The 9,650-nt window shown below is 35.3% G+C and overlaps 1 long non-coding RNA gene across 1 annotated transcript; it reads right to left on the bottom strand.

The window, feature by feature from the left end:
• Positions 1-594: 594 nt before the first annotated feature.
• On the bottom strand, positions 595-2,228 carry LOC133183720 (uncharacterized). Its single transcript, XR_009720707.1, has 3 exons — positions 1,797-2,228; positions 1,543-1,627; positions 595-1,432 (listed from the first exon to the last, which is right to left on the bottom strand). It is a non-coding gene; the product is annotated as an uncharacterized LOC133183720 (long non-coding RNA).
• Positions 2,229-9,650: the final 7,422 nt, after the last annotated feature.

Below are 9,650 nucleotides of genomic sequence, written 5' to 3'. Positions count from 1 at the left end.
GTGAGATTTTTTGCAAATTGTAGAGATTTTACATTAAGTATACTATGTTAGATGAAATATCACAGAAAATTTTGTTATAAATGAGATTTAATTTTTTACCTTCATGTTCATTGCACTATAGGTATTCTGCTTGTCATTGTCTGCCCATCTTCTTTGGCATACATTCAGTAATGTCAATATGTCATAAGATACCAAAACTTCTCCTCTGCTTTTAAGGGCTTGGAACCTTCTGCTTGAAAAAACATGCAAATATGTTAATTCAAGCAGGCAGCATTAAAAGTTTTGTGCCTTTTTGTTTTGCTCCTTTATATATATTTTTTTCTTTCAAATCTGTTTTTCTTTGTTTTCTTTCTTTTTTTTTTTTTTTTTTTTTGTTTTTTTTTGTTTTTTGTTTTTTTACTATGTTTTTTTTTCTTTTCTTTTCTTTCTTTCTTTCTTTTTTTTTTTTTTTTTTTGTCTTTTCTTGTTTTTTTTTTCCTGGCTTTTTTTTTTGTTTGTTTTGTTTTCTTTTTTTGCACAATGAAATCAGACATTAAATTCACAAACGTTCACAAATCACTATTTTACATAAACAAATCATTGACAGGTACAATTTGACATTCAAAAATCACAATTTGACATTCAAAAATCACAATTTAACATTAACAGATCACAATTTAACATGTTCAGATCCAATTACTTTACATTATTAAATACAAATCATAATTTCACATCAAAATTTATAATCAATTACTTTTACTGAAGATTTAGTCAGTATATAATGCATTCAATTTCACAATAAGCTAATAATCAGAGTTGACTATACAAATTATTACTGGTACAGTAGCTGACAGAATTTGTACATTCCAGGAATACTAATTTAATATTTAACAATCATTATATCTGCAACATATATGATTCTTTGATTTTAGATAAAATGAAAACAGATTATTAAAGACAAAGCAGCCTACAACTAGTTGCGTTTTCAACCCCTCCTCCCCAGGCCAGCCTGGCAACCGTAGCGGCCAAGGATCCACGAAGTTCCAACCAGTAATGCCCCAGGGTATCGACAAGGTCTACTTAACAACTAGCTTTCAACTACTTCATCTAAACATTTTATATAAAATATAACAAACTAAGTAAAATAACATCAGAGCAAAACAATAGATAAAGATATTTACATTGGCACAGAGAAAAAGAATGGGGTCAGTGTGGGAGGAAACCGGAGCCCCCGGAGAAAACCCACGTGTCTGAGTGGGTGACCCCATACCCTCTTACAACTCAGACACCCATTTCCAAAACAAATGTTTCAAAAAAAAATTGTTTTGGATTATAACAGTGTAAACTGGATGTGCTTGTGTATGCAAAATAATCTGGCTTTCTACATGGTCATCTATCTTTGTCTTTCTCCACATGCGATCACAAGGATATGCCTCTTCAATACTTCTATTTTCTGTCAGTGAATGAGAAAAAAAGGTAATTAACCAATAGGATCAATGAAGTAAAATGAAGAACAGAGACTTACAGAATGGCATACTTGGGTGACTTAAATTATTTCCATACCTGAGGGCTCCTTGTCATTCATAATGTCAAGCACATCCACATGGCTTTATTTGAGTCTCCTACTGGATATTGTCATCAAAGCACACTATAACATAGAAGTTAATACTTCAGCATCTAAGTATAAACAGAAATTAATAAAAGAATATTAACAGACATATATCTAAGTAAAATATTATAATGCTCTAAGATAATATCTTTTTGCTGTACATACTTTTTTAAAAAAAAGATGTTGGATCATTGATTATGTCACATACCTGATCAGTGACAGTTCTCCACAGGGATAAGTCTTCCTGTTGGGAAGGTCATCATCCATCAGTTTTGTCTTTTCTAGTTGCTTCCACCAATTCCTGTCTGACTGTGGCTGTTCATTTCCACATCTTAGAGGGTCAACATCCATCAGACTTGTCTTTCCCAAGTTTTTCCACCAATTCCTGTCTGGTGTAGAAGCTCATTTCCACATTATAGAGGGTCAAATCCATCAGTCTGGGTATAGTCCACTAATACATTTAATTCCTATAGGTGACAATGTCAATGTTTTCTCACACAGCTTCTCCCCTAATTTTCATTGAAGGATGGGACACCCCTTAAGTGAAAGCTCATCAATTTTTCTCTATCTGGTTAAAATCTCAAGGTGCACATGGCATATGTCAGATTCGTTTTCCAGCAAAATGCACATTCGCAAAAACAACTGAAAATGAAAGTAAAAGTAAGGTAATTCCCAAAGTCAGGGTATGCATTCATGCACATATCAAACAATTCAGTTCTTTTTCTTTCAAAGTTACACAAAAATTAAAATGGTTTTGAACGTGGGATTTCTTCTACTTTCATACATATATCAAGCATCTTTAGTTCCAGGTTAGATTGACAAGGACAGTAGTAAACACTGAATTTCATATTGTACAAATGTAGCATTGAATTGTTTAAAATTTCATGTAGCCCAACCTGCCAAATGGACAGTTAGTGTATCTGGTCATACTTGTTCAAATGAAGTGATCAAATTCATGTGTAATGCTTGGTATCTTATTGAACATGAACATCCTAAAAATTAATATTTATCACTTGCGGTGTTGTCGCTGCATGTTAATTCTTATGCACGAGGAATGTTTTTACCGTTCATTCTGACTTTGTGAGCAATACTTAAATGTAAATAAGTTGCTGGTCATCCTAACATGTTTCCGCAATAAGTGAAATGATGAATAAAGTTACATTTTGCATCTATGTCACCTTTTAGATCTTGCATATTCTAAATGTAAATTTATTAATACTCGTTTGTTAACGTGTATGATTACGATCAACATACGAAGTTGAAGTCATAAATAACGCCATAAACACAACATTTTGGCAATGTAAAAGCAACTTTGAAATTATTTAGCAAAAAACTAGCGAGAAGACGTATTGATTTTTTCATCTCAATAGTTTTAATTTTACCTCGATCATCTTGACATTTTGAAATTCCTAATTCGTCTACATCTTTAAAAAGTTATCCAACCTTTTTTAAAGAAACTCTTTTTGCAAAATTAGCCTGAAAAAGTCATTTTTCTATATATTTCAATAGTAAAACGTAAAAAGAGTAGTAAAAACTATTCCACGTTTACAGTTACATAACAATAAAACTACGTAGGCAAATTTAATAAAAATTACACTTCATATGCTGTAAATTCTAAGGAACATATTGCATTATATCAAATTTTCAGGATATGTTTTCAGTAAACCCGCGACCTAGCTACCTTAAAATTCAAAACCTTTTTTCTTTGTAATAATACTATGAACATATATTCTAATGCTATCTTAAAAATGGTACTCATTTGCCACTTAAAATGATTTCTTTTTGATTTTCATAAGAGTAGTACTGGCTTAATGAAAAATCTAGATGTTTTTTGTTGACATTTTTAACAAGAATTAAGGATATACTTTTCTGTCATTGATTGCATTTGTGTATCTATACATATATCTATTCATGTATGTCAAAAGTAATAACTTGTATTTAAGATATTTTTCTTAGATCTAAACATCAATACACCAGTGTGCAATTTTTGTTTTCATTATTTTCAAAACATATTCAATGTATCCATTATGTATGTAAGACATCATGTATGTCAAAGAGTTTAGACAGTATTTGATGTAACTATTAATAGAATACTCAATATTCAATGTGAACATGGAACATTGTCTTTGGTATATAATCTTTCAATTTCAGCCATATAAAATGAAAAAGAAGTTGTACAGTTTTTCCAGTGACCAAGTAAATATTATGCACTATAACGACAAAAACCTCATGTAGCTGTTTAATAGTAAACACATAGTAGACTGTCATATGCTTTGCAACGTAACACATTCAATTGATTGGAGAATGGGTTTGACGAGAATATCGTCATGTGATGAAAAATACCTTCCATTAGAGGTAGTGTACTCGACCTGATTATAAGCTTCGAAGAAATTATATGTTCCTGAACCCTCTGGCATTCCCACTGTGGGAATTCCACATGAAATAATATGAAAAATTGTTTCCTCACATGTCTGACAGAAGCTACACATTTTATGCCCTGCTCACACAGGTGATTTAATTCCAATAAAATGCAAGTTACTGCGAATTCAACTTGAACCACATTCACTCGGAAAATTTAATGTGAATTAGTTTAATTCAAATTAACGGCCTATCAAATTATTTTGCATTAGCTCCATGTAAATGCTAAGCAAAGCTAATTCGAATTAAATTCTGATGCTTTGTTCAGTAAAACTCATTTAGTGCGTACATGGATGTAGTGGATTCACGTATATAGCAAAGTTTTTTGGAATCCCCAGCGAAATTCTTAACAAATCCTAGGAAAATATTACGGTTAGCTAAGATATGTTAATTTATTCTAAATTGTAGCCGTTGTAATTTGGAACTTTTTATTAATAAGATACTAGTAATCTAGTGGATCATGGATCATGATTATGTTACATACCTGATCAGTGTCAGTTATCTGCTGTGAAATGTCTTGAAAAGGGGGGGGGGGGGTAACATCCATCAGGCTTGTCCTCCTCCATTTGTTTCCACCAAGTCCTGTTGGCCATAGCTGCTGTTTCCACATCTTGGAAAGTCAATGTCCATCAGGCACGTCTCCTCCAGTTGTTTCCACCAAGTCCTGTTGGCCACAGCTGCTGTTTCCACATCTTGGAAAGTCTACGTCCATCAGGCATGTCTCCTCCAGTTGTTTCCACCAAGTCCTGTTGGATGCAGCTGCTGTTTCCACATCTTGGGAAATCAGCTGCTATTTCCACATCTTGGGAAATCAATGTCCATCAGGCATGTCTCCTCCAGTTGTTTCCATCAAGTCCTGTTGGTTCCAGCTGCTGTTTCCACATCTTGGAGATTGATTGTCCATCAGACATGCATATTCCATTTCCACCATGTCCTGTTGTCTTTTTCAATCAAAACTGAAATGTAGATATCACTGCAAAATACAACAAAGAACATTAGAAACATGCTTAATACTGATACCATCAACAAATAACTAATACTGATATACATACCAATAACAAATAACTAATAACCAATAACAAATACCTAATACTTACATACCAATAACAAATACCTTAATTATACTGACATAACAAATAACTAAAACTCATAACAAATAACTAAAACTCATAACAATAACAAATAGCTTAAACTCATAACAATTAAAACACAATAACAAATACCTAATACTGATATACCAATAACAAATAACTAGGACTCATAATAATAACAAATAACTAAAACTCATAGCAATAACAAATAACATAATCATAACAACAACAAAAAGATTATACTAATAACAATTATAACAAAATACTTAACTTACCAAATCAACATAACAAAGTACAAACAAAACTTGAATTAACAAATGTCTAACAAAAAAAAACACTTAATGTAACAAATAACTAATATAATGAACAAAACTAACAAAATAAACATTAGATAAATAATATTATCTAAAAATAAACAAATAACTAACAACTAACAACAGTAACAAAGAAAGAACTATAACAACTAAGATAACATAAACAACTTAACATTAACATAACAAAACAAAACAACATAACAAAAACATCCATTCCAGCGTTGTTGGGATGCTGTTCCAATCCAATGTGCCCAGCCGCCTCCAAGTCCTTATCCACCATCTCCAACGATGAGGTCCCGGCAAAGAGAAAACAGAGAAGATTAGACAAATCAAAAACAACACAACAAAAAAAAAAATATTACTGTACAAAAGATGTGCTGAGAGTGGGGGAGGGAAGGGAAATGTTAGTACTTAGTAGGGAGTGCCAAATTAATAATGAAACGATCTTACCTCTGCTATTTCTTAGTGACTAAGAAATACCTCCATTCCAGCGTTGTTGGGATGCTGTTCCAATCCAATGTGCCCAGCCGCCTCCAAGTCCTTATTCCACCATCTCCAACGATGAGGTCCCGGCAAAGAGAAAACAGAGAAGATTAGACAAATCAAAAACAACACAACAAAAAACTATTACTGTACAAAGGATGTGCTGAGAGTGGGGGAGGGAAGGGAAATATTAGTACTTAGTAGGGGGTGCCAAAATAATAATGAAACGATCTTACCTCTGCTATTTCTTAGTGACTAAGAAATACCTCCATTCCAGCGTTGTTGGGATGCTGTTCCAATCCAATGTGCCCAGCCGCCTCCAAGTCCTAATTCCACCATCTCCAACGATGAGGTCCCAGCAAAGAGAAAACAGAGAAGATTAGACACATCAAAAACAACACAACAAAAAACTATTACTGTTCAAAAGATGCTGAGAGTGGGGGAGGGAAGGGAAATGTTAGTACTTAGTAGGGGTGCCAAAATAATAATGAAACGATCTTACCTCTGCTATTTCTTAGTGACTAAGAAATACCTCCATTCCAGCGTTGCTGGGATGCTGTTCCAATCCAATGTGCCCAGCCGCCTCCAAGTCCTAATTCCACCATCTCCAACGACGAGGTCCCAGCAAAGAGAAAACAGAGAAGATTAGACAAATCAAAAACAACACAACAAAAAACTATTACTGTACAAAAGATGCTGAGAGTGGGGGAGGGAAGGGAATTGTTAGTACTTAGTAGGGGTGCCAAAATAATAATGAAACGATCTTACCTCTGCTATTTCTTAGTGACTAAGAAATACCTCCAATCCAGCGTTGCTGGGATGCTGTTCCAATCCAATGTGCCCAGCCGCCTCCAAGTCCTAATTCCACCATCTCCAACGATGAGGTCCCAGCAAAGAGAAAACAGAGAAGATTAGACAAATCAAAAACAACACAACAAAAAACTATTACTGTACAAAAGATGTGCTGAGAGTGGGGGAGGGAAGGGAAATGTTAGTACTTAGTAGGGGTGCCAAAATAATAATGAAACGATCTTACCTCTGCTATTTCTTAGTAACTAAGAAATACCTCCATTCCAGCATTGTTGGGATGCTGTTCCAATCCAATGTGCCCAGCCGCCTCCAAGTCCTTATTCCACCATCTCAAATTCAATGTGCCCAGCCGCCTCCAAGTCCTTATTCCACCATCTCCAACGATGAGGTCCCGGCAAAGAGAAAACAAAGAAGATTAGACAAATCAAAAACAACACAACAAAAAACTATTACTGTACAAAAGATGTGCTGAGAGTGGGGGAGGGAAGGGAAATGTTAGTACTTAGTAGGAGGTGCCAAAATAATAATGAAACGATCTTACCTCTGCTATTTCTTAGTGACTAAGAAATACCTACATTCCAGCGTTGTTGGGATGCTGTTCCAATCCAATGTGCCCAGCCGCCTCCAAGTCCTTATTCCACCATCTCCAACGATGAGGTCCCGGCAAAGAGAAAACAGAGAAGATTAGACAAATCAAAAACAACACAACAAAAAACTATTACTGTACAAAAGATGTGCTGAGAGTGGGGGAGGGAAGGGAAATGTTAGTACTTAGTAGGGGTGCCAAAATAATAATGAAACGATCTTACCTCTGCTATTTCTTAGTGACTAAGAAATACCTACATTCCAGCGTTGTTGGGATGCTGTTCCAATCCAATGTGCCCAGCCGCCTCCAAGTCCTTATTCCACCATCTCCAACGATGAGGTCCCGGCAAAGAGAAAACAGAGAAGATTAGACAAATCAAAAACAACACAACAAAAAACTATTACTGTACAAAGGATGTGCTGAGAGTGGGGGAGGGAAGGGAAATATTAGTACTTAGTAGGGGGTGCCAAAATAATAATGAAACGATCTTACCTCTGCTATTTCTTAGTAACTAACTAAGAAATACCTCCATTCCAGCGTTGTTGGGATGCTGTTCCAATCCAATGTGCCCAGCCGCCTCCAAGTCCTAATTCCACCATCTCCAACGATGAGGTCCCAGCAAAGAGAAAACAGAGAAGATTAGACACATCAAAAACAACACAACAAAAAACTATTACTGTACAAAAGATGCTGAGAGTGGGGGAGGGAAGGGAAATGTTAGTACTTAGTAGGGGTGCCAAAATAATAATGAAACGATCTTACCTCTGCTATTTCTTAGTGACGAAGAAATACCTCCATTCCAGCGTTGTTGGGATGCTGTTCCAATCCTAAGTGCCCAGCCACCTCCAAGTTTTTATTCCACCATCTCCAACGTTGAGGTCCCGGCAAAGAGAGAACAGAGAAGATTAGACACATCAAAAACAACACAACAAAAAACTATTACTGTACAAAAGATGTGCTGAGAGTGGGGGAGGGAAGGGAAATGTTAGTACCGGTACTTAGTAGGGGGTGTCAAAATAATAATGAAACAATCTTACCTCTGCTATTTCTTAGTGACTAAGAAATACCTCCATTCCAGCGTTGTTGGGATGCTGTTCCAATCCAATGTGCCCAGCCGCCTCCAAGTCATTATTCCATCATCTCCAACGATGAGATCCCAGCAAAAATGGCGGAGAGAAGATTTCAAATATTAAGTAGGAAACTGAAAATAAACAGTACTTTATTAGATGCCTGATATATGACTCTATGTTGTGGATGATTTACGTACTAGTTTAATTATGAATTGGCTTATGGATTTTAACATACTAAATTTTACATTTAAAGAATACAGGTGTTTGTATGAATTTAGGTTAATTGATGATCTAGCATATCTCACCATCACCACTACTACTAACCACACCACCACTACTAACCACCCCAACCCAACTTCTGCCCTTCTGCCAAGGACTGAATTATAAATATTTAAACCATGCATACAATTATCTCATTTTCAACTCCATGAACTAATTTTAATTTCATCACAATAAATGTTATCAAACTTCAAGCAAATTAAGTCTTACACCAATTACAAGAATATTCTGGTATATGTGCATGGGTTATTCCATAGATGCAAATCCATGCAAATGTTGTCTTTGTAGGTTTTATGGTTTATCTTGGGAATGGTCCTGCTAAAAAATTTTTGTTTTGGTTACCAGGAAAATGTATATCAGTTTATCCAGATAAGTCAGATGCTGCATCTGATGCATGTCTGGTTAATGTGCATCCCTACATAGGTCATGTATGTAGGTTCATCCATCATACAAGTGTGGTTAAGGTAGGATTTAATTTATAGTTATAATTTGCAATAAACCTACTCAAAAACTTTTAACCTGGTCACTTATCTTGACATGTAGGTCAGGTCTAGCCTGTATTGAGTATCCTATGATGCATCAGCTATATTCAGTCTTGCAAATTTGGATACAATTGTCCTTTTAGTTATTTAAAGAATGAACCTGCTCCAAAATTTTTGTTCAATCAATATCTTGTTATGTCAGACCCAGCATCGGAAGCAAATCTGGTAAGCTTCTTCCTCATTGCAAGTTCAGTCACAGTAGGGGTTGAAGTAACTGGAGAATACTAGTAGATCTGCTCCAAATAAACTTTAACCTGGCCACTCATCCTAAAATTTAGGTCAGTGCCAGCATCCCAAGCATCTCTAATAGATCATCATCCATGCAAGCCTGGTCACCTTGTGGCAATTTAGTTTGGTACATGAAGGGCTTATAGCTACTTGGATTTGAACTTTGTTACTACTATAACTTTAACCAGAACCCCAATGTCAATGCTGGCGTAAAGCAATGCTCATCTCAACTTTGTTGTGG

The sequence above is a fragment of the Saccostrea echinata genome, unplaced genomic scaffold (assembly GCF_033153115.1).
Source record: "Saccostrea echinata isolate AGI-Se365-2 ecotype Australia unplaced genomic scaffold, CSIRO_AGI_Sech_v1 ptg000009l, whole genome shotgun sequence".
Classification (NCBI taxonomy): Eukaryota; Metazoa; Mollusca; class Bivalvia; order Ostreida; family Ostreidae; genus Saccostrea; species Saccostrea echinata.
Note: the sequence above shows the minus strand (reverse complement) of the source record. Positions and strands in the feature narration are given on the sequence as shown.